A 26,301-nucleotide genomic window follows, 5' to 3' on the forward strand; every position below is an offset into this window, starting at 1 on the left:
TAGTTCCACATAATTCCTATATGATGTAGCACAGATGTTGACATTTATTTGCAGTAGATTATCTGGTGATGAGGAATTCTCAAGGATGCTATATATTCTGCCTTCAATTCCATGGAAGAAAGTTGGGGTACAAATATATCAAAGCAAAAGTTTCTTCACATCGTGGAACAGAAAACTGACATCAGGGAAATTTTTAAAAGATAGAATAATTAAAAGGCTGTTTATTATTCATTCCCCGGTTAAAGAATCAGGACTCAAAACCATGAAGCTTTTAATTAAAATTGGAAGAGGGCTTTGATGCAGGACTTCCTATGAACTAGGGCAAACAATCTAGCAGAATTTTAGCCATGAAAAAATATGAACACAGTCATTAGTACAAGGGTGTCAAACTGGATTTCTTCAAGAGATGGATCAGTATTGTAGTTCTTATCTGTGGGCCAGCCAGGAGGGGGCGATGAGACAGACTCCTCCTGCAGCACCCTGCGGGCCAAAGCAGAGTATGGGGGGCTGCGTATAGCCCCCCCGGTGCCCCATTTTGGCCAGCAGAGTGCTGCAGGAGGCCATCTCCCCGTGCCCCATTTTGGCTGCCAGAAGCACTGTGGGCTGGTCCTTTGCTATTTCCAGGCCGGCCCCACGGGCCAGATTAAGAACCCCACAGGGCAAATCCAGCTCTCAGGCCTTGAGTTCGACATCCCTGCATTAGTGTTATATAGGATCTGTAGTTTAATTTCACTTCAATTGATTATAGACCAAAGAATGTCTTAGTGCTGCTTAATTGTGTTAGGAATAGAGAGGTTTTGTTACCAGTATTTCTTTATAATAAATTGACCGTATTGTCTGTTTGTTCTGTCAAGGCAGTAGGATTTCGAAATTGGCTGAACATCATTCAAGAACATTGTGTAACGTCTCAACAGCTAAGTTAATGGCTGAGGGCAAACATCATTTATCTGAAGCCAGACCTCTTCTAAAAAATATTGCCCAGGGTATTTCAAAGAAGAATCTGAGTAGAGTCATTTTCTGATGTCAATCTTCTCTGCTTATTTGGGAACTAAAAATGGCCAAGCCATTACTTGTTCAGCTCTTTCATCTGGTAATCCACTAGACTGCCCATTACCAACAAAATTATCCAAGATTGGTCTGGACTATATAATTTCCTTATGGTTTTCACCCTTTCTGACCACCCACATTCTCTCTTTGCTCTTTTAGAGCAGAAGATCTTCAAAATATGCTAGATTTATGGAAAGAAACAAATTAGCTATGGAAAATACAGACATTTGGAGAGATGAAGGGTGCAAGGAAATCAGTCAGTTTAGACAGGAGGATTTTTCCCTCAAGAAAAAAAATATTCAGGTGCACCAATCTTATTTAGGAAGTAAAGAAACATTATCCCTTGAGGCATCTGCCATCACTGTCTGGATCTGCTTGCTTTATCAACACAGGGAAATATCAACACAGGGAAATTAATTTCTTATTAACCACAAAATCTGTATGTTTTTGTATGCCTTGCAGGAGAGAAATGATTTGGTATCATCTCAGATCCTAAATGCATTTAACTCTTGGAATGTAGCCACAATGGGGTAGCTCTTAGACAAACTTGGCAATGTCTCAAAGTAACTAAGGAGGGTCATACCTTACTAATGTTGTTGTTGTTGTTGTTAGTTGCGAAGTCATGTCTGACCCATCGCGACCCCATGGACAACTTTCCTCCAGGCCTTCCTGTCCTCTACCATCCTCTGGAATCCATTTAAGCTCACGCCTACTGCTTCGGTGACTCCATCCAGCCACCTCATTCTCTGTTGTCTCTTTCTTCTTTTGCCCTCAGTCTTTCCCAGCATTAGGCTCTTCTCCAGTGAGTCCTTCCTTCTCATTAGGTGGCCAAAGTAGGAAACTATCAAGAAATGTCAAGATGGTCATGTCACTAGGAATTGAACAAAACATGGGAAGAGACTTTACCTTCTTAGAAGAGTCACTCATAAGGCTTAAATATCTGCAAGATATGAATATGGTGACACTAATTGATTGATTGATTATGGTCCATCAATACATTGTCAACTATTAGCAACACATAGATCGGTTATCTTAATAACAATTTGTTCCTAACACAATTCTTCAGGTCTCCCAATGGTGCATTCATCCCCAGTGTAACTGTGTCCATCCACTTTACTCCTGGTCATCTCTTCTGCTTTCTTTCAATCTTTCCCAGCATTACAGTCTTCTTCAGAGACTTAGATCTTCACATAATGTGCACAGAATAGGATAATTTGAGTATGATCATTTGTGCCTTGAGTGAGACCTCTGGATTGATTTGTTTAAACAATGCTTTATCACTGCTTAATTATATTGGGAATAGAGAAGGTTTTTTTTTTCAATAGCACCTCCTCCTAATAAATCCTTTTTATTTTGAAATATTATTCAACATTTCTACGAATTACCTGGACGATAGAATTTATGGCATGTTCATCAAATTTGTAAATAACACAAAACTATGAGGTCTGGCCAAGACCCAGGAGGACAGATGGCAGTCTAATCTAGACAGGTTGGAAAACCGGTTGAGAAGAACAAGTTGTCCTTTAACAAAAAGAAATGTAAGATATTAGATTTAGAGAGAAAAAAAAAGTCCAACCCATATATAAGATCTTCATGGTTCCAAGGCCCTAAATCTGAGAAAGCTGTGGCCATTGACAAGATCAACATGTGTTAGCAGTGTGAGTCAATTGCTAGAAGAGTTTATGCAGGTTGTGCGCTACATTGCAAGAAACACTGTACCTTTAACCAGTGGTGAAATGTAAAATTTGTTACTACCAGTTCTGTGGGTGTGGCTTGGTGTGGGGGGTAATGTGACTGGGTGGGCGTGGCCAACTTTTTTTTTTTTTACTTTTAAAACCATTTTTTTTACAACTTCTTCAGCCAAAAAAGTTGTTTAAAAAATGCTTTTAGAAGCTTCTGATGATCCCAGGTGAGCCATGTGATCGTCAGAGGCTTTTTTTTAACTTCTAAAAGCATTTTTTCAGCCAAAGAGGTTGTAGAAAAAATGGTTTTAAAAGAAAAAAAAGTGTCTGACGATCAGGCAACTCAGCTGAGATCATCAGAGGCTTTTAAAAGCATTTTTTTTACAACCTCAAAGAGGTTGTAGAAAAAATGGTTTTAAAAGTAAAAAAAAAAATGGCCATGCCCACCCAGTCACATTACCACCACCACCACCAAGCCACACCCATAGAACCGGTAGTAACAAATTTTACATTTCACCACTGAAAACATCTTAATTTCTTGATCCATTCAAATGCTGTGATAGGTTTTGATGGTCCTTCCTTTTTTTTCTTCCATCTCTGAAGTTTCTTCAAGGCTTTAGCAACAGTTTTGCAAATCCATCAAGAAGCTTTATTCAGGTGACTTTCCCTTTCATCATTTGCTTCTGGGGGAAAAACCGTGGACTAAAGATGGTTCCATAAAAAGCAGAACTGGTAACTGTGATGGAATGAAGAACCAGACAAAAGAAGAAGACTTAAGATCATCCACAAATGCTTCAGATAGATAATTCCTGTGAGGAAATTGCAAGACAGTGAGGTCTGGTGGGTTTAAAGTTCTGACAGACAAGGAAATGTCCATCTTGTTCACACTGTAATCAATGCCTTTGAAAGAACACTAACTTTGCATCGTTCCTTTGTAACAGGGTTCAGAAATTGTTTTTTTTTTTTTTTAATTCTGCTTCTGCTATTGGAATTATGCTACTGGGTGAAATGATGGTGGCACTATGATGCAATCCAAGCTCCACTCATTTTTATCTTCTAGGCTGCATAAACAGAGTGATAGAATTAAGATCATGTGAAGTGTTAATACCACTTTATAATGCCTTGGTAAGGCCACACTTGGAATACTGCATCCAGTTTTGGTCACCATGATGTAAAAAAGATGTTGAGACTCTGGAAAGAGTGCAGAGAAGAGCAACAAAGATGATTAGGGGACTGGAGGCTAAAACATATGAAGAACGGTTGCAGGAACTGGTTATGTCTAGTTTAATGAAAAGAAGGACTAGGGGAGACATGATAGCAGTGTTCCAATATCTCAGGGGCTGCCACAAAGAAGAGGGAGTCAAGCTATTGTCCAAGCAAGGAGAAGAAGCAATGGATGGAAACTAATCAAGGAGAGAAGCAACTTAGAACTAAGAAGGAATTTCCTGACAGTGAGAACAATTAATCAGTGGAACAACTTGCCTCCAGAAGTTATGGGGGCTCCAACACTGGAAATTTTTAAGAAGAGATTGGATAATCATTTGTCTGAAGTGGTGTAAGATTTCCTGCCTAAGCAGGGGGTTGGACTAGAAGACCTCCAAGGTCCCTTCCAACTCTGTTATTCTATTTCTATTCTATTTCTATTATGTGTCACGAACCAGACCTTGGAGCAAATCATCATGATCACCCTCTTGACTTCACCGCATCCCAACTGTCACGTGATCAAAATTCAGGCACTTGGCACGTATTTAATACGCCATGTATTTTATGACGGTTACATTGTCATGCGGGTCATGTGATCACCATTTGTGACCTTCCTAGCTGACCTCTGACAAGCAAAATCGATGAGGGAACTTGGAGTTACTTAGCAATCGCGTGATTCACTGAACACAACTGCAGTGATTCACTTAACAACCAGGCTCCCAAAAAAAAAAAAGGTTGCAAAATTGGTGCAACTCACCGCCTTGCTTAGCCATGGAAATTCTCATCCCCATTGTGATCATAAGCTGAGAACAGTGGTGGGTTCCTCCCGGTTCGGCCCGGTTTGGCCGAGCCGGTAGCGGTGACGATATGACGTCACCGAACTGGTTCTCTTTGTTAGGGAGCTGGAGGGGCCCACCCACCCCCCGTGTTATTCTTACCTTTTATTTGGCCCCACCCCCAATCTATTGCTGCCTCCCAAGTCCAGGCTGATCGGCTAGAAGGAAAAAAACTGTTTAAACTCTTGCCGCGGGGCTTCAAAGGGCCGCCCTAAAGCTGATCAGTGTTAAAAGGCAATGTGGTGGTAGACCAGTGTCTCCAAAAACAAATGAGTAGACCGGTGCCTCCAAAAACAAATGAGTAGACCGGTGCCTCCAAAAACAAATGAGTAGACTGGTGCCTCAAAAAAACAAATGAGTAGACCGGTACAGCTCTGCAAGCAGTTAAAAGCCTGGTAGACCAGTACCTCTGCTAAATCCTAAAGAATTGTCACATGACCACCAAGCCACGCCCACAAAATAAGCCACACCCACAGAACCAGTAGTAAAAAAATTTAGAACCCACCCCTGGCTGAGAAGTACCTGTACATCAAACCAAGAAGTGGTCCATGAATAGAGGGGGTTTCTTCGCATCAGTGACCCTGTGGTTGCCTGCAAGCATTTCAGTGAGCAGCTTAGCATGTGGTTGCAAGGAGCCACGCAAAGCCTTTCTGGAAAATGCCTCAGACTTGGTAGTTTCTTCCCCCTCTAGGAGTGTGCAAGTCTTGCTGTTCCTGACAGCTTCAAGCATTGTTTTGAAGAGGTAACGAAAATAGACAGATTCTCGGCATGTAACAGACCATCTGCCTTCCCGGCTTGCATTTGCTGCTCTGAAAACCTCTCAAAGTTCTAGCGGTAGTTTTGTTTAGCTAGGTTTGGCTTGGTTCCAGAGGGTAAAGATGGGAGAAAAGCCCTGTTTTGGTCACATGCTTTGAGGACCCCGACCAGTTTCCAGCTTTCTCTGCTTTTCCAAACATTGAAGCGCTCGCAGTCTTGTCAGCTAATCTAATGAGGGTGGAGGCCAAGAAAGAGATGGTGGCAGGGGAGAATAAATTCTTCTTGGATTCTTGCAGCGCAAGGAAATATGGTTTCTCTCTGTTCTCCCCTGCTTTGATTTTTTTTTTTTTTAAAGCAGTACCTCCCTGCATGGTTCAACTCTTGCTGATATTTCAAATCTTGTTTGACAGATTTGAATTGGCAGCCAGATTCACTCCCAGCTAAAATGGGGAGTGGGGGGGGGGGCAAGGCTCGTTGAGGAAAGCCTAAAGGGACAACAGAGTGAATTTTGTAGTCTTGAAAGCTGCTCTTCATTGTCTCTTCTTTAACTTGAATTTAGCACAGGATTTAATTCTCTGTTTGTACCAAGCAGCCTTTTGTAGGGTTTGTTCCCTTTCGTAGGAAGCCCCCCACCCCACCCGAAGAATGAAATATTTTGGGGAATATTAAGAAAGGCAGAATATTATATTTCCCCAAAGGAGAAATGGAGAGAAAAAATCTTAACAAAGGCAGAAAGCAGCCCGAACAGCCTCCAGCAGATGCCTGAAGTCTCTAGAAATGGATGTTTTGTGCCCATTAAGAAATCCAAGCCAATCTATTCACAAACAAAACACCTTCCTCTCCATCTGATGGGATTAAAAATTTACCCCACCCAAATTCTAAGAACAGGACATGACCTCTAGGACATAATAGGATTAACCCACCAACATTAGAATAGCAAAAGGCACAAGGCTCACTATATTGCACAACTCCCTGCAGCCTCTCAGAACCCTGTAAAAATCTATCCATTCCTAAGCCGCCCCAGAAACATGCTTCTGTCAATGAAGTTTCTGGAATCCAAATAAACTTTCTTTCTTTGCAGCCAGTCAGCCTCCATTTTACTTCCAGCACCTTTCTCCCGGCTTAAAGTCTGTAGAGGGGGAAAAAATCTAAAAGGATGCAAACATCCAGCTGTCTGCAAGGAATATAAATCCTTCCATTCCCCACTATCCTGTCAGAGCTGAAGAAGCTTCTTGGATGAAAAGCAAAACGTCTTCAAAAGAAAAAAACAAGAAGATCCAAGTGCCTCCTGAAAAAGCACCTTTGGGACAACCAGGATCCGGATGACTGAGAATCTCTACAGACTTTTAGCTCTACAATTTGGGATGAACACCCTTTGAATGGTGTGGGAGTAGGAATGGATTTCCAGAGGGGGGAAAATTGCAATCTACAGGAAGCAGAGCACTACTCAGGTGGCCCTGAGGACACAGATAAACCTCCCAAGTGCTTCCACGACCCTCTAAAAGGATACAAATGTCCAGCTGTCTGCAAGGAATATAAATCCTTCCATTCCCCACTATCCTGTCAGAGCGGAAGAGAAGTGAAACGTCTTCAAAAAAAAAAACAAGAAAATCCAGTTGCCTCCTGGGGGAAAAAAAGCACCTCTGGGTTTCTCCCGACTGGATTTTTCTTCCAATACTTTCATCCCCCCATATCATAAGATGGCATGCATACCAGCCCTATTTTTTAAAAAAAACTACCATAAAATGGTAATAAAAGTATCTAATAAAAGTATTGTTCACAAGACAAAAATGGCACTCAACTTGCAAATGTCTAACGTCAACCCTATTGCCCGTTTCTGATTTTTGAGTGGTCCTTTATATTTTAAAGGAGAAAGTACCCATAATTTTCCTCCTAAAGCCATGCCTAAGCTTCATTATAGAAAAAAATCTTCCCTTCTGAAAATGTGTAATGTATTTTTGATGATGCCTCCAGAAGAGCCTATTCTGAAGATTTTAGCACTTGGGAAGTTCGGATTGTCGAAAGCCGATGCCAAGTCTGGCATTACTGAATCCTCTGTGAAAGTCCATGAATTCCAAATGATGGTAAATAAAAGAGTTGCAGGGCAAAATCAGAAGTGTGCAGGTAGTCCTTGATTTATGACCATTCATGTAACAAGTGTTCAAAGTTACAATGGGGCTGAAAAAGTGACTTACAACAGTGACTTACAACAGGTCCTTGCACTTATGAGCCACGGTGGTGCAGTGGCTAGAGTGCAGTACTGCAGGCTACTTCTGCTGACTGCCGGCTGCCGGCAACTTGGCCAGGCTCAAGGTTGACTCAGCTTTCTATCCTTCCGAGGTGGGTAAAATGAGGACCCAAATTGTTGGGCGCAATATGCTGACTCTGAAAACCACTTAGAGATGGCTGTAAAGCACTGTAAAGTCGTATATAAGTCTAAGTGCTAGTGCTAGTGCTATGACCGTAACATATCCCTTTATGAAGATGTTAAAGAATCCTGGGCTTAAGACCGAATCTTGGACATCTATCAAAAGAGATTATTGGGAGCCACCTTGTTGTCCAAATCCATTCATCAATGATAGCTGAGGACCAAAAGAAAATAAAGGGCAGACAGCATGTGAGATCTGCATACCCTTATTTGTATGCCCCATGAATTTGCTCCATGCAATATCTACGGCCGGAGCTGACTCATTGCCACGAACTACCTAATTACTTAAAGCATAGTTCCTGGAGCATAGCCAAGTAGATCTGTCTGGGTCAGCTCCCCCCCCCCCAACCCGCCTTGATGAGGTCCTTGCAAAGGCAAGTTACTTCAACCTCAATGTGGCATTTCATCTCACAGAAACAGAGCAGCTCAATTAGACCCGTCAATCCAGTTATTTATATGGCATTTTGTGTGTGTAGGGTAGCCTTTGTTGTTAGGCAGAATGAACCAGGATGCCAAGCTCTGCTGTGATGTTTAGGAGGCATTGCCATCTGCACAATGGTTCACAGCAAAATGTGACCTACTTTATGCATGGCAATAACTTACAGCCTAGGAAACAATGTTTATCATCAGTTGTTGATTTGGAAATGATTTATTATTAGAGTGCTAGCACAAGACTGAGTCCTAAGTTTGAACTCCTGGGTAAATTGTCTTTGAGTCAGTTGCAACCTAACAGTTTAAGGTAGTTGGCGAGAATAAAGCTGTATTGATATTTAAATTTTAATTGGTTTTTGAATTTGATTTGAAAATCATTTGATTTGATTTTCCTGGTTTAGTTTACCGCATCCTATTTTGGAGCTTGAATGAAAGTGGGGTTGAGATATTATGAAGAAGGAAATAAAAGAAATACAGTAGGAACCACACTGATTGCTCTAAGTTTCCTGGCAGAAAAGTGAAATGTAAGTGTCATGATTAAAAAACTATGTCCATCAGTTGCATTTGCACAATATGTGAATTATCAATAATCATTGATTATTAAAGACCTAACATTCAGACAACATGCTAAGAATGTTAAAAACCTAACATTCGAATGGCATGCAAGACAGACAGACAGACAAACAGACAGACAGACAGAGACAGAGAGAGAGGGAGGGAGGGAGGGGGAGAAAGGGGGAGGGGGGAGGGGAGAGAGATTGGTTAGTTTACTTTGGTTAGTTAAGTACCATACAGTCAAGCCCACAGACAGGCAAAATGCATAAGCAAATGTCTATTATTCCTTGGAATAATCTGTACAGGTCGTGCTTGACTGACAACTACCATTGAAATTAGAACTTCCATTCCTAAGGGATGCAGTTGCTAAGTGAGCCAGGGCCAAGTTTACAACCTTTTTGGCCGTGGTTGTTAAGCAAATTGTCAATTGAAAAACCGTAAAATAGGGTAAACTCAACAAATGTTTCACTTAGCAACATAAATTTTGAGCTCAGTTGTAACTCGAGGACTACCTGTACCTTCTTATTTCACTGATTTACTGTACCTCAGCCATTATCTTCTCCTTCTGCTTCCCTTAACCATGTCAAGCAGATCCATTTTCTTCCTTTATTCTCTGCTTTTCTCACACACAAATTAGATGAGCTTCTGTTTGCAGATCATCAGGTCCAGAAAGCAGTCAGCCTTTATTCGGTGTAGGACTGACTAACCATCTTCAAATCTATAATGCATCTTCTGTCAGAGTTTGTTGCAATAATCAAATCCAGAAAGCACACACAGATAACTGATTTAGCAGGATTCATTAACTTCTCTTTAGAAGTTTAGAACACATGAAAATAAATATATAATACCAACAGCAGAGGAGAGAATAGTTTTCAGTTCAGAGTTGCAGACAGACAAGTCCAGACTAGTTTCGTTTTAGAGCTGACCACAGAGCTAAGCCACGCCCAGACTCCAAACTGTTTCAGCTCCCATTGGCTGACTTAGTTGCTATGCCTATTCACTGGCTGACCTTGTTACCATGTCTTCCCAGTCATGAATATTCTGACATCTTCTCTCTCTGATTATTCCTCCATGTCCACCAATCACAGGCATAACAATGCAACTATGCCTTGTGGACCATGGACCCACTCCCAAGCTACTTCTGATGATCTGATTGAATTTAGTCATTGCCTTCATCTATAGGATAAATCTCTTTATTTCTACATCTTTTCATCTGTTCTTGAGCTCAGAAAAAGAACTGTCTCCTAGTTTCCTACTTTGATCAACTATCACTGCCACTAAGGATACAAGTTAACTTTAATCCCTTTAAGCATTCATCTGGGTTTTCAGATTTCATCTCTACTGTTCTACCAAGTTCTTCAAAGTCTCCTTTACTTTCAGCTAGCAAAATGGTATCATCTGCATATCTGAAATTGTTAACGTTTTCATCACTTTTGATACCCGATAACATGTTTTCCAACCCTGCGATGCTGTCATTACTGCTGTGCAAGACAAGCAATTATATAGAAAATATGTATGCTTATATCCCTTTTCCATGTTGGACCACATCAAATTCAATTCTGACAGTCACCTCTTGATGACTCTAAAGATTTGTGGAAGAACAATCAGGTGTCCTGGCAAACTGATTCATCTTAATATCTTCCACATTCTAGCATGATCTCCAGGGATGTCAAACTGGTGGCCCGCGGGCCGGATGCATCATGTGCAGGCCACGCCTACCCCAGCTCCACGAACTGAAAAACCATCACTATACGTCATGTGATGGCAATGTGATGCAGCGAGTTTGACTCCCGTGATCTACACTATCAATGGCCTTCTTATGGTTAATAAAATAAAGGCAATACCTTATATATTCTTGCGGTTGCTATTAATTATCTTATGTTTATTATCTGATCTCGTGCTCTTCTTTTTTGAAACCTGCCCATTCGCTCAACATTTCCATGTATGGGTCTATTGTTCTTTGAAGCAGGTTCGGAAAACTTTGTGTGAGAGACCACAGAGTACAACGCTATGAACTTTTCCATAATCTCTTGCATCTCCCTTTTTCAGCAGAAGTATATATACACTAACCTTTTCCCGTCTCTAGGACATACAGTCCTGTTCTCTTCTGTTGACTCAGAGCTCTTAGTACTTAGACTGTCTCGTCTTGCAGCTTTGAGCAGTTCCACGGATACTTCATCTGTGCCTGGTGCTTTTCTATTTGACAATTGGTTTATTGCCTTTCATACTTCACTTTCTCATCCTTCAATATCTCTCGGTAAATGTTGCCGTCATTCTTTAATCTCAATTAATAAAAAGTTATTGGTTGGTTTTTCCATCTTTCTTTAAGCTTTATTTGACATTATTAGAACTCGGTGAACAGGATTACTCTAAAGGAGTCCACTTTGGCTGTGTTTTTTCCGATCTTTCTCATTTTCTATTTCTTATTGTTTTCTTGTACTTGCTGATATTAGGGGCCCTTGGTGCTCTCTGAGCTCGCTTGTTTTCTTGAAGACCTTTCATTACCCATACTAGGTAACATCATCAGTAAGGAGTGCTGTTTGTTGTCAGTTTATATTCTGGTGGCTTCAGGGGTGGGTTCTACTTACCTTTACTATTGGTTCGTATCGCGCCTGCGTGCACACTCTTCTGCGCATGCGCAGAAGCTTCTGCACATGCGCAGATCACCTATGATGATGTCCGGGTCAGTGTGTGGAGCCTCCCACCGGTTTTACTATCGGTTCTTGCGAACTGGTCCGAACCGGGGGCAACCCACCACTGGGTGGCTTGCCTGTCAGTGTTGGTCTTAGAGATTCTTCGGTTGGGCTGTTTACTGTTGACTCTTTGGCAGCTTCTTGACTGGGGTATTGTTTACTTGATTGTTGGTGTGAAGTTAGCCTTGGAGTTAATCTGTGCTGATCTGGGTGCTGAGTGCTGGTGGAGAGATACTGGAGTCTTTATATTCCCTTTTGGGCTGGTTGGTTATCTCTTTTGCATAGTTATTATGTTATTAATGTCTATGTGTCTGTTGATGGCTGATTTGTCAGTGTGCCAGGCTTCTAGACATTCTCTGGCATTTTTAGACTTGGCCTGGTCTAGGATTGTCACATTTTCCCAATTGTAACTATGGTTAAATCTGTCAATATGTTGTGAAAATAAAGTACTTTCATCCTGTCTTCTGACTGCCAGTTGGTGTTCATGGATGCGTTCTGCCAGTTTTCTGCCTGTTTGTCTTACATAGTGGGTTGTTGCAGTTCTTACATTGTATGTATGTAAAAAAAGCATTAAGAGTTGTTAACCTAATCTTGCGTAGCTTCTTCTCCGGTAATATTGAACTGCAAACAAGGGCATACAAAACTTTTGCCAGACCAATTCTTGAATACAGCTCATCTGTCTGGAACCCGCACTGCATATCGGACATTAATACAATCAAACAAGTCATGAGATATTTCACAAGGAGAGTCCTCCACTCCTCTGCTCGCAACAAAAAACCTTATTTATTTATTTATTTATTTATTTATTTATTTATTTATTTATTATATTTCTATACCGCCTTTCTCCCGTAGGACTCAAGGCGGTGTACAGTCAAGAAAAATATAGACACACAAACATCATAAAATTGCTAATTAAAATTATTACTTAGTTTGGTCAATTAAATAAAACACAGAATTAGATAACATTTAAAAAATCATTCACATGTTTGTATGTTTAGCCCTGCCTGTTGGAACATCAGGGTCTTGAGGGCATGGCGGAAAGCACGGAGATCAGGGATATTCCGTATCTCCGGGGGCAGTTCATTCCAAAGGGTTGGAGCCCCCACAGAGAAGGCCCTCCCCCTGGGAGTCGCCAGTCGACATAATTTGACTGACAGTACCCTGAGTAGTCCCTCCCTGTGAGAACGAACTGGTCGGTGGGAGGCTATTGGTGGCAAAAGACGGTCTCGTAGGTACCCAGGTCCTAAGACCTTATAACTTATAAGGTTATAAGGTCATAAGGTCCTTATGCCACCAGACTTGAAATTTTGGGTTTAGACAACTTAGAATTTAGCCGTCTTCGGTCTGACCTAAGCATAGTACATAAAATCATCTGCTACAATGTCCTACCAGCCAATGAATACTTCAGCTTCAACCAAAACAATACAAGAGCACACAATAGATATAAATTTATGGTAAACCGATCCAAACCTGCAGAAAATATGACTTCAGTAACAGAGTTGTCAACGCCTGGAATTCACTACCTGACTCTGTGGTTTCTTCCCCAAATCCCCAAAACTTTAACCTTAGACTGTCTACTGTAGACCTCACCCCATTCCTAAGAGGTCTGTAAGGGGCATGCATAAGTGCACCAGTGTGCCTACCGTCCCTGTCCTAATGTTTTCTTTTATTCGTATCCTTTTCATGTATTTATAATTATGTTTACACTTGTATCTGTCATAAAATACATGCTTGATGAAATAAAATAAATTAATAAATAAATAATCCCCCATTGTTTCTGGGGTTGCTGAGTCTTTTGGTTTGCTTAAGATGTTTTGATGGGCTTTAGTTGGCTTGTGTGCTACATTGCTGATATTGTTGACCGAGAGAGATGTCCATCTGTTATCTTGTTCTCCCTAGTGCCCATGATTTTTACTCTTCTTCATATCTTTCTTGACTATATGGCAACTCATTCAAAATGTCATTTTTTCCCTTTCAAATGCTGGCAATATTTATTTTCTTCTTTGGTTTCATGTTTCTTATCTCTTCCTGTAGTTCCTCGAGGTCTCTTTTGCATAAGTTAAATACACTGTTTCTTACCAAGATTTTATATCCCAACTGTATGACCTCCAGATCAAATCTTACTAGCACAGGCCCTTTTTAATTTTCTACATTTAAACTGTCTATTGGACCCCAAAATCTCATTCACAGTCTGCTCCAGAATGTGCACTAGGGAATATCTTCATACCTGAATCTTTTTCAACTTCTGTTTCCTCTAATGGAATAAATTTGATTTCAGTATTGTCCATCTTTTGACATTCAAATATTGGAACAGCCTCAGGTTACGTTGTAGATATTAGCAATGGACAAAGATTTTTTTTCTTTGCAAATAAATCTCAGCCTTGCCCAATCCAAATCTTTCTGTAACTTCAGAGACCTCCTTGTCTCCTATATGCCAATCATGAATGGGAGGGGGGGTATCTGTTTGGTTTAGCTGCTATAATGTCCATTGGATGAATTTCCATCAACTCATGAAACCTTTGTGTTCAGCATCTAAACTTCTCTAAATATTTCATCCATATCCATGCAGTTTTATTAGTGACAATATAGAAATGGTTTGCCATTGACTTCTTCAAGGTTCAGTTTTGAGGTTCCTTCTCCTAGAGGTACGCCCACCTCATGCCCCCAGAACCCTATCTTTATATCATTTTATAATGCTTTGATAAGACCACACTTGGAATATTGCATCCAATGTTGGTCACCACAATATAAAAAAGATGTTGAGATTTTAGAAAGAGTGCAGAGAAGACCAACAAAGATGATCAGGGGACTGGAGGCTAACACATATGAAGAACGGTTGCAGGAATTCAGTATGTCTAGTTCAATGAAAAGAAGGACTAGAGGGTAACATGATAGTAATGTTCCAATATCGAAGGGGCTGCTACAAAGAAGAGGGGGTCAACCTATTCTCCAAAGCACCTGAAAACAGAACAAGAAGCAATGGATGGAAACTAATCAAGGAGAAAACCAATATAGAAATAAGGAGAAATTATCTGATAGTTAGAACAATTAATCAGTGGAACAGCTTGCCTCCAGAAGTTGTGGGTGCTCTAACACTGGAGGTTTTTAAGAAGAGATTAGACAACCATTTGACTGAAATGGTAGGGTTTCCTGCTTGAGCAGTTGGTTGGACTAGAAGACCTCCAAGGTCCCTTCCAACTCTATTATCTGTTATCTTGCTCTCATCTCCTCACCATCACTGGGGATCACTTTGGCCCGGTTCTGCTACTTTCAGCTTTACCAGCAAGAATATTTTCCTGGAGTTCACACTCTTCCCAGCATAGCTCTAAAAGTCATTAAAACTACTGAGCTGCATACCAAGTCAAAGTGGTAATCCCCTGGCAGAGTGTAAGTTAATTCAGCAATCAAGATAAGTGTGTAGTATAAAGAAGTCATTGTGTATCCAATTCACATTGCTTTCTTACTAAAAATCCCCCAAGGGGGCTTTGATCAGTCTTCTAACTTCTAATACATTTTTAATGTATTAGAATTTGGAGTTCTACAACACATTTAGTAAATGTGTAGAAAGTAGACTTTCAAACTTTGTCCACCTAAGTAAGCAAGTATATCGCAGAATCAGCCAAAAAGCTCTCTTATGGATACACAACTGTTTAAACAGCAGGAAGCAAGGGGGCAAGTTACATTTAACTTACTGCAAAGATCTATATTTGGACCAGTTGTAATTAACTTGTCCATAAATGATCTGCACTCAGGGAAAACTAGTGTACAAAGAATGACATCAAATTCTTCGGAGGATAAAAATTAAGCAATCGCTGTAAAGCTCCAGAAAGAATGCTCTCAAGAGTAAGTGCATAAAAAGCAAAGGTCACATTATAGTCAATAAGTGATGCGCATATTAAGCAAACTATGGCAACTTTAGTTCACGTACACCAAGCACTGATGGAATCTCAACAGCCTGTGACTTTCTGTAAAGACATTTTGGGGTCATGGTGATAATTCATTGAAATTGTCAGCCCAGGGTATAGTGGTAATGAAAAGGGCAAATGCCATGTTAGGAATTATTAGAAAAGGGGGTGGAAAATGAAACAGCCAACATCACAATGTCATTCCATAAATGAATAATGTAGCCCCATTTAGAAGATTAGCAGCACCATAGCTTTTAGCATCACTTTCTCAGAAAATGACCAGGAAAAGGCCCTGCAAATTTATTCAAACTGAGGTAGATGTTACAGGACATTCCCTACCAGCAAAATGAAACACATTGGATTTTGGGCGGAAAAAATAGGGGAGGGGGGATTACATAGATTGTGGTGTATGTGTGTATGTACAAATTGATTGCATGCTAAGTAAAAGACAAGCAGATAGAGTTAAAACTTTCAGTATAGGTTTTTATGTATTCTATATATAGTATATATACATATACATATTGTATGTGTATGTATATATATTGTATGTGTGTGTCTGCATTGCTATTGTGTGTGTGTGTGCTCAATACAAATTGATTGCATACCAAATAAAAGACAAGCAGATAGAGTTAAAACTTTCAGTATATACTTTTATGTATGATATACAGCAGAGGTAGGTTTCAGCAGGTTCTGACCAGTTCTGGAGAACCGGTAGCGGAAATTTTGAGTAGTTCGGAGAACCGGTAGTAAAAATTCTGACTGGCCCTGCCCCCATCTATTCTCTGCCTCCCAAGTCCCAGCTGATTGGCAGGAAATGGGGATTTTGCAGTAACCTTCCCTTGCCAAGCCCACCAAGCCATGCCCATCAAGCCATGCCACGCCCACCGAGCCACACCCACAGAACCGGTAGTAAAAAAATTTGAAACCCACCACTGATATACAGTACATATACATACCTACACACATAGTGTGTGTGTGTGTGTGTGTGTATGTGTGTGTTGGTATTAGTTTACAGTGTTGGAAGCAGTATGCTTATGAATACTAATTGCTAAAGAAATAGTTAACATTTTCACACGCTGTTTGGCAATTTCTGAGAAGTATTTGACCCCAAACTATGATTAGAAGTGGGAGGTCCATATTTCGACTGATGTAGCAAAGATCAAAGTTTCTGTTCTACCAAAAAAAAAAAAAAAACCCAATGGGCTACCTCTATTGACCATTTTGTCTTAAGTTGAGCGCATTATAACTCTCTCAAGAATATTCCCCTGCATTTGGCAAGCGAAAAATAAACGACTTCCAAGAGAAAGATGCAGCCGGCTAATAACTGCTAATTAAAGCAAACTGTTCTGCTATCTCAGCTAGCATCCTTTTCCCCTAGCTTGGTCTCTTTTTTTCTGCTCTCTTCTTCCTTCTGCAAAATCTGTTTTTAAAAGCGAGAGTTCAGCGGATTCGAGCCAGGTGGAGACCCTTGGAGCATTCGTGCTATTGCTTTATCCAACTTCTCTGAACAAAGCACATGCAGAATGCCAAAACTGATAGATCAAACTCACACACACACACAAATTGCAAATAAATAAATAAATAAATAAATAAATAAATAAATAAATAAATAAATAAATAAATAAATAAATCTGTTTAAAAAGAGCCATTTTTAATCTGAAGGGAGAAGAAAATGGTTAAATTAACCGATTCGTGCCTATATACTCTGTTAGAGTACTTGGCTAAAAGGATTGGAGAGGTCCTGCACCCAATTGTAGGCTAATCTGTCGAGATCCTGTTGCTGTTTGCTAAATATGTCTGTTAACTTTAGCAAACCTAATCTTCACGATTCATTAGAGTTTCTAGTTGTTGAGCCTGGAGTTGGAGGGTCACTTCTATCCTCAGCCTCCTAGCAATTACTCTGTACAAGGGTATCATTTGTTGTTCAAACATGAGTTTATTGGTTCGTGAGAACAAATTCTCTGGCTAGGTATAATCTAGTTTCCATCAACTCTGTTGTAAAGAGAGGTTTAATGAAGCCTTAATGACCAATTATGAGATGCCTTCACTATATAGGGGCTTCATTTGGGGATACTTGAACCATTGTTTAAAGAAGAGTTAGATGAAGGTCTTTTTGGGGAGGGGAAAAAATCTGTGGTCTTGGCTTGGCTTCTTCCCTTTCTGTAAAGGTAAAGGTTTCCCTGTAAGTCATCTCCAACTCTAGGGCACCATGCTCATCTCTGTTTCTTGGCCGAGGGACCCAGCATTGTCCAAAGACATTTTATGTGGTCATGTGGCCAGCATGGCTATATGCCAAAAGTGCATGGAAAGCTGTTACCTTCCCACTGAAGTGGTACCTATTAATCTACTTGCATTCGCATCAGGGGTGGGTTCTACTTATCTTTACTACCGGTTCGCAATGGGGCCGCGCGTGCACTCTTGCTTCACTCGCGTGCACGCTTCTGTGCATGCAAATGTGCAGATCATCATTTATGACATCCGGGTGGGTGGGTGGAGCCTCCCGCCGATTTTACTACCGGTTCTATAGAACTGGACAGAACCAGTAGCAACCCATCACTGATTCGCAAACTTTCAAACTGCTAGGTGGGCAGGAGCTGAGACAAGGAAAGGGAGTTTACCCTATTGCACAACTCCCAGATCTTGAACTTGGGCTGTTAGCTTTCCAGCTGGCAAGCTCAGTGACTTTAACCACTGAACCATCTTTGTGATCTTTTAATATTCCAGTCTTTGGTTCTAATCCTAGTTGACCTAGTCATTGCATATGAGGACCATTTTAAATATTTAAACAATAATAATATTAGCAAGGGACACAGTGGCTCAGTGGCTAAGACACTGAGCTTGTTGATCGAAAGGTCGGCAGTTCAGCGTTTCGAATCCCTAGTACTGTAACGGGGTGAGCTCCCGTTATTTGTCCCAGCTTCTGCCAACCTAGCAGTTCGAAAGCACGTAAAAAAAATGCAAGTAGAAAAATAGGTACCATTTTTGTTGGGAAGGTAACAGCCACATTTAGTCATGCCAGCCACATGACCACGGAGACGTCTTTGGATAGCGATGGTTCTTCGGCTTTGGAACGGAGATGAGCACCGCCCCCTAGAGTTGGGAACGACTAGCACATATGTGTGAGGGGAACCTTTACCTTTACCTTTTAATATTAGCAACCTTCCTGTTTGTTATGTTCTCAAACATTCTTCCATCTTCCTGCAATAAATACTCTCAGCTTCACTACTTAACTGCTTGCATTAGAGAGCTAAAATAAGTTTTGTGAGATAAAACGCTTGGAATTCCACCTTGAGTTTATATTCTTTGTTATCAGCATAGCACACTTCTGCAATAAACTTAGCTTGGCGCCCTCAAACCGCAGCTGATGCTGACACGTATTGTGCTTCAATTAAAATTCAATTAAAAAGCGCCTACTCAATATTTATAAAATAGATTTTTAAATTATCAGATGGAGCGCACATACATGCCTCACCATCGCATCAGACTTCCACTTTGAAGAATAAAGGTAATCCTTGATTTATAACAATTCATTTAGCCACCGCTCAAAGTTCGAACAGCACTGAAAACAGAGATATTTTTCTTTGCAAATGGTATCAGAACAATAGGTCATCAGGTTTTTATTCACACAAAAATAGAACACTGCAGTTCTCTCAAAGGGAAGAGTTCCACGTGCTATTCCCACTCATCTATACAATATATAAAACTGCATATACTGGATTGAGCCAGATTGTTGGGTTCTGGCTGGGCGATATGCTTGCAAATCCAATACATCTGGAGAGACAATGGAAAAACACCGCTTTAGCTCAGCTTATTTGTATGTGGAAGTTCTTTGTGGAGTTAAATAGAGATTTCCCCCCCCCTAGATTCTTTAGATGATAATTCGGGGATTAATCAGGATAACAGAATAGCAGAATAGCAGAGGTGGAATGGGCCTTTCTTCTTGTCCTGCCTTCAGGTGCTTTGGAGAATAGATTGACCCCCTCTTTTTTGTGGTAGCCCATCAAATATTGGAACACTGCTGTCATGTCACCCCTAGTCCTTCTTTTCATTAAACTGGACATGCCCAATTCCTGCAACCGTTCCTCATACGTTTTAGCTTTCAGTCCCATAATCATCTTTACTGCTCTTTGCTGCACTCTTTCTAGAGTCTCTACATCTTTTTTATATTGTGGTGACCAAAACTGGATGCAATATTCCAGTCTGGAATATATTTAGATCTCTAGGTCCAAATATAAATGCATGGTCTTTTTCAAAAAATATACTTTACTAAATTTCTACAAAAGATAACATATAAAAAAAACAAATGAAATTATTCAAAAGGAAAATAAAGAGAGGAAAAGAAAGTGCAAAGGAATAAAGAAAAACGAAAAGAGATAAGCTTCCAGCTTTCTTTGATGCAGTTACAAATATAAAGTTCATTAACCTTATGATGTAAAATTCAATAATATCAAGTATTTCTATAACCGTAAACATTTCTACTTGTCAAATCCAAATATTAATGTAGGGGGGGTTTTTTTGTTTGGTTTCTAAGACAAAGTCCAAAAGTGATTTCCATTTATAAAGAAAGACAAAAATCTCCTCTTTAATCAAGGTAGATAATTTTGCCATATCAGTCATTCTATTAGCTTCACCATCCATTCTTCCATTGTGAGAATCTGTAAGTCAAGAAAAGACTCATTGAAATTGTGGGATAGAAATATTAAATTGACAATGTTGACTGCATGTAAGGAAAACTTGTATAAAATGTTTTATAGATGGCATTTTGCACTGGCAAGATTAGCAAAAATGTATAAAGATAGATCTGCCAAATGTTGGAAGTGTAATCAATCATCTGGTTCATATTACCATATGTGGTGGACATGCCCCAAAGCAAGAAAATACTGGACAAAAATACACATGTGGCTGGAAAAAATGACAAAACAACATATAGATTTGAAACCAGAGATATTTTTGTTGGGCATCCTACCAGAACAATATGATAAAAAGACTACATATTTGATCCTGCATATACTAACTGCAACTAGAATTGCATTTGCGCAACAATGGAAAAATGATGAGATCCCGTCTGTGGGGAATGTAATTGTGAAAATATTAGAATGTGCAGAAATGGACAGATTAACACTTACTATTAAGGATAAAGAAGAAACTGAATATTTTTTGATATGGGACATATTCTATCAATGCCTAGATAACAGAAACAGAAGTTAGAAAGGAAGAGATGTAAAAAGAGGAAATGGTAAAGTGAACAGTTGTTAAAGAAAAAGATGGTAAGTGGTTAAGTATTAATGTGATTATATTATTATGTTATTATATTATTAATATGATGGAGATAAATTATCATAACAAAGATGTGTAATATGACTATCGAAGCATAACTGTACCCAGAACACACACTATTTGATGAAAATTGAATATTATATAAATAAAACAAATAAAAAGTGGGGGAAAAAAGACTCATTGAATTTATCATTTATAGAAACAGAGAGCCATATTTTTTTTTCTCCAACTATTTCAAATATACTGTAAGTACATAGTCTTGGGGGTATCCTGATCCATTAGATTAAACACGCAAGATTAAACTGGTTGAGCAATTTGTAGCTTGATGTGTTGTGAGAATACGGCCATTGTTTTAGCGTGCTGTGAGATGCATCGTGTTGTGAGAAGCCTCCTACATCACATTAAGTCATGGATATAGTTCAGGGGTGGGTTCTACTTACCTTTACTACCCGTTCGCATTGTGCCCGCACGCATGCGCAGATCACCTATGATGATGTCCGGGTCAGTGGGCAGAGCCTCCCGCCAGTTTTATTACCATTTCTTGCCCCTGGTATGAACCAGGGCCAACCCACCACTGATACAGTTGTGATTATTGGTGGTAGAAGGGTTGATTTGTATGAACTCAGCAATTGTGTGTTTTAAGTTGGCTGTGTTTTTGTTAACCTGGATTAACAGTAGATTAAGTTGCCATAATTTAGTCCCCCTCTCTCTACATAACTGAATCTTGGTCTGTAAATCTAACTTTGCCAATTTAGATACCAATAGTTTATTCATTATACAAGTCTGTTACACTACCTTCAACATTTTCACTGATGTTTTGGAGATTCATGGTCTCTACTTCTGGACCATCACCAGAATAATGGCATGGGTAATCATATTAGCAGCCAAGTTCATTACATTACAGATGGCAGCTTTCCCTGTGGGCTAATCAATCTTCTTCTGCCAGAAAGCCATTCTTCACGTGCAAATCACTTGCAATTGTTTAAGAGCTCCATTGTAAAATTCTTGTGCTGAGTATAACTGGATCCTTTCCAGTTTGTCAGCATTAAATGTGCAGCCTGGAGTGGGATACATCACTCTGTGCTGCCATCAGCAAGAGAACAATCAGGAAAACTTTAAGAGCAGAAAATCAAATCCACATGGGAATATTTGTATGGCACTTGTTCACATTCTCCTTCCTTCCTTCCTTCCTTCCTTCCTTCCTTCCTTCCTTCCTTCCTTCCTTCCTTTCTTATTTACTTACTTACCCCATATTCCAATATAACCATGAAGGTGTTAAGGAAGTAATGAAAAAAATGCTGTGCAGAGTTAGCAACAGTGATGGGATTCGGCCAGTTTAGAATAGAATAGAAATAGAATAACAGAGTTGGAAGGGACCTTGGAGGTTTTCTAGTCCAACCCCTGCCCAGGCAGGAAACCCTACACCACTTCAGACAAATGGTTATCCAACATCTTCTTAAAAATTTCCAGTGTTGGAGCATTCACAACTTCTGCAGGCAAGTCATTCTGCTGATTAATTGTTCTCCCTGTCAGGAAATTTCTCCTTAGTTCTAGGTTGCTTCACTCCTTGATGAGTTTCCACCCATTGTTTCTTGTTCTACCCTCTACCCTTGCACCTGGGCCAGTTCAAGTGAACCAATAGTTAAATTGCTGGCTGGCCCCACCCCTTCCCATTCCACCTCTTCCAGGAGTCCCACGTGCCCCATTTTGGCTCCCAGGTAAGTGCAGGGAGGCCTCCTAGACCCAAAACCAGCTGAGGAGGTAGCAGAGCAGCCCCCCCCCCAGCCCATTTTTGCTCCCATGGGGTTTCAGGAGGCTGAGTGCTACCTGCCACACCCTCTGGCAAGCCCACCCTGGCCACGCCCACTCAGCCGGTCATTAGGGCAGAGAACTGATTCGCCAGTTGCGTCCCTTTCTGGATCGGGACTCGTTACGCACGGTCACTCATGCTCTCGTCACTTCCTGCCTGGACTATTGCAATGCTCTCTACATGGGGCTCCCCTTGAGGAGCACCCGGAGGCTCCAACTGGTGCAGAGTGCAGCCACGCGGATGGTTATGGGAGCGACATGGCATTCCCATGTAACACCTCTCCTGCGCGAGCTGCACAGGCTCCCGGTGGTCTTCCGTGTGCGCTTCAAGGTCTTGGTTACCACCTTTAGAGCACTCCATGGCTTAGGACCTGGTTATCTACGAGACCGCCTGCTGCCACCAGTAGCTTCCTACCGGCCGGTACGCTCTCATAGAGAGGGGCTCCTCCGGGTGCCATCGGCCAAACAATGTCGACTGGCAGCCACCAGGGGGAGAGCCTTCTCTGTGGGGCACCTACTATCTGGAATGAGCTCCCCCTGGAGATACGGAGGATCCTGGATCTACGCACCTTCCGCTGCGCTCTTAAAACCTTTTTATTCCATCAGGCTGCCTGGCCTATTTTTTTCCCCCTTTTTCCCTTTTAAAACACAAATTTTAATTCATTTTTAATTTATTGGGGTGTTTTAAATTTGTCTTCGGCCAAATTGTTTAATTCGGTTTTATTCTGTTTTTAAATTTTGTATTTATGTGTTTTTATCTTGTGGCTGTTCACCGCCTTGAGTCCTTCGGGAGTAGGGCGGTATGCAAATTTATTTATTTTATTTATTTTATTTTATTGAATTTGTATACCGCCCTACTCCCGAAGGACTCAGGGCGGTGAACAGCCATAGAACAAAACATATAGATACAAAATTTAAAATAAACTAAAACGAATTAAATAATTTGGCTGAACAAATTTAAAACCCCAATAATTTAAAACCAAATTTAAAATTTCCATTTAAAAAGGGGGAAGACTTAGGTTAGGCCAGCTTGATGAAATAAGAAAGTCCTGAGCGTGTGACGGAAGGTACGCAGATCCGGGATTCTCCGTATCTCCGGAGGGAGCTCGTTCCAGATAGTAAGTGCCCCCAAAGAGAAGGCTCTCCCCCTGGGGGCCGCCAGTCAACATTGTTTGGCCGACGGCACCTGGAGGAGCCCCTCCGGGTGCCATCGGCCATCAAATAAACTAAACTAAACTAACTAAACTAACCGGTTCTTAAATTATTTGAATCCTACCACTGGTTAGCAACATGTGATCCAAGTTGCTTATATGTTTTGGAATATATAGATGGTCATTGGTGGTGGGTTTCAAAAATTTTTACTACCGGTTCTGTGGGTGTGGCTTGGTGGGCATGCCAGGGGAAGGATACTGTAAAACCTCCATTCCCTCCCCACTCCAGGGGAAGGTTACTGCAAAATCCCCATTTCTTCCCGATCAGCTGGGACTCGGGAGGCAGAGAATAGATGGGGGCGGGGCCAGTCAGAAATTTTACTACCGGTTCTCCAAACTTCTCAAAATTTCCACTACTGGTTCTCCAGAACTGGTCAGAACCTGCTGAAAGCCACCTCTGAGGGAAACTTAGAACATTCATATTTGGGCAGGCTTTTTAAAGTACTATGATTGGTTAAGACCCTGTGGGCCTAGAGTATAAATTACAGGCATTTGCCTGCTGTTCCTGAGTTCCAGTTTTTTAGTCAATAAATGTTGTTGTAGCTATGCTGGTCTGCTTCTTACTGAAGCCCACTACACAATAGATCCTGCATTGTACAACAGATCTCATGAGATGACTTCTCACCTTGTGATTCCTAAAAAAGACAGCAGTACAGCAATGAACCCTACAGCTCCCATGATGTCTTCAGACAGACGTTGGATATTCATCTTTCATGGACGCTTTGATTTGGATTCCTGGCCTGAGCAGGATATTGGACTCAACCTCAATGACCCCCATCAGTTGTGTATGAGCCTATGATTCTACAAAGCTGTTGTCAAGAAGTCATACTCTACTCTTTTTCATGGATAGTGTTGACAAATAATACACTAGCGACTTTCTCTGAACAACTGATTTGTCACTAGCATTTCTGCTGCATTTGCCAAGTTTTCAGTAAATGGAAGAGTGACTGCTAAGGCAGGAAACCCTGCACCACTTCAGACAAATGGTTATCCAATCTCCTCTTAAAATCGTCCATTGTTGGAACATTCACAACTTTGGAAGGCAAGTTGTTCCACTGATTAATTGTTTTAACTGTCAGGAAATTTCTCCTTAATTCTAAGTTGCTTCTCTCCTTAATTAGTTTCCACCCATTGCTTCTTGTCCTACCTTCAGGTGCTTTGGACAATAGCTTGACTCCCTCTTCTTTGTTGCAGCCCCTGAGATATTGGAACACTGCTATCATGTCTCCCCTAGTCCTTCCTTTCATTAAACTAGACATACCCAGTTCCTGCAACCGTTCTTCATATGTTTTAGCCTCCAGTCCCCTAATCATCTTTGTTACTCTTCCCTGTGCTCTCTATGACTATGCACACATGTAAATATGTACATGTCATCCGGTCTGCCAGCAACCAAAATCCAGAAGGCTCCCTCGTTCTAACAGAAGCTTTTTATTCCTCTGTCAGCAATGAAATGGGGCAACCTAGGGAGAGAGAGATGCACCAATGAGAAACCAAAAGAAATGTTTACAAGAGCTCCCCACCAGGATGTAGGACTGCCAAGTGCCAAGCAAGACAATTCAGGAATGTGCTGAGAAACACAGAATATTAATGGCATCATCACAAGCCTTTTATATATTTCAGCCCAGAAACCGGCCTCCCACTGCTGATGTTTATATTTGATTTGTGAAAAGTAAGAGCAAGCTACACAGATGTTGAGTTATTCTGCAGCTCTGATTTGGCTTGGAAAGCCAGCATGCAAACTGATAGATGAGCCCTTCTGAGAGTGATTGTTCCAGAGAGACACATTTTCATCTTTTAAGACTGATCACTTCATTGCATTGCATCATATAGCATAACAATACCGTGCATCTGAATAACAAACCATCTTCCTGCCGAATCTGTAAAAAAATAATGGATTGAAGCAGCGCGCACTCTCTCTCTCTCCCTCCCTCTCTCTCTCTCTCTTTCTCTCCCTCCCTCTCTCTCTCATATCTCTGTCTCTCTCTCTCATCTGTCTCTTTTCTCTCTCTCTCTCTCTTTCTTCTCTCTCTCCCTTTCTCCCTTCTTCCCCCTCCGTCTCCGTCTCTCTCTCTCATCTCTCTCTCTCTCATCTCTCTGTCTTTTCTCTGTCTCTCTCTTCTCTCTCTTTCATCTTTTTCCCTCCCTCTTTCTCTCTCCCTCCCCCCTCTCTCTCTCCCTCTCCCTCCCTCCCTTTCCCCTTTTCTCTCAGGTATGAAACATTTTTGAGGAAAGGAAGAGAAAGGAACTTACCATGCCTTCAGACTGGAGGCTTGGCAGATGAAAGCAGTGATACATAAAACATGCTAAACTGAGAAACTGAATTATTCCATTTTCTGGAACTGCGTCATGCATTGGACCATAAGTTAACCCAACAGGCCTGGGTTTACACTATGTAACAATCCAGGGGGAGAAAAAACCCTAATCAAAAATAGTTTAGCTTAGCCTGTTGTTCAACAGTAGTTGGTAG

Source organism: Pituophis catenifer, unplaced genomic scaffold (assembly GCF_029215685.1).
Source record: "Pituophis catenifer annectens isolate HBS135680 unplaced genomic scaffold, rPitCat1.0.hap2 SCAF_3, whole genome shotgun sequence".
NCBI classification, from domain to species: domain Eukaryota; kingdom Metazoa; phylum Chordata; class Lepidosauria; order Squamata; family Colubridae; genus Pituophis; species Pituophis catenifer.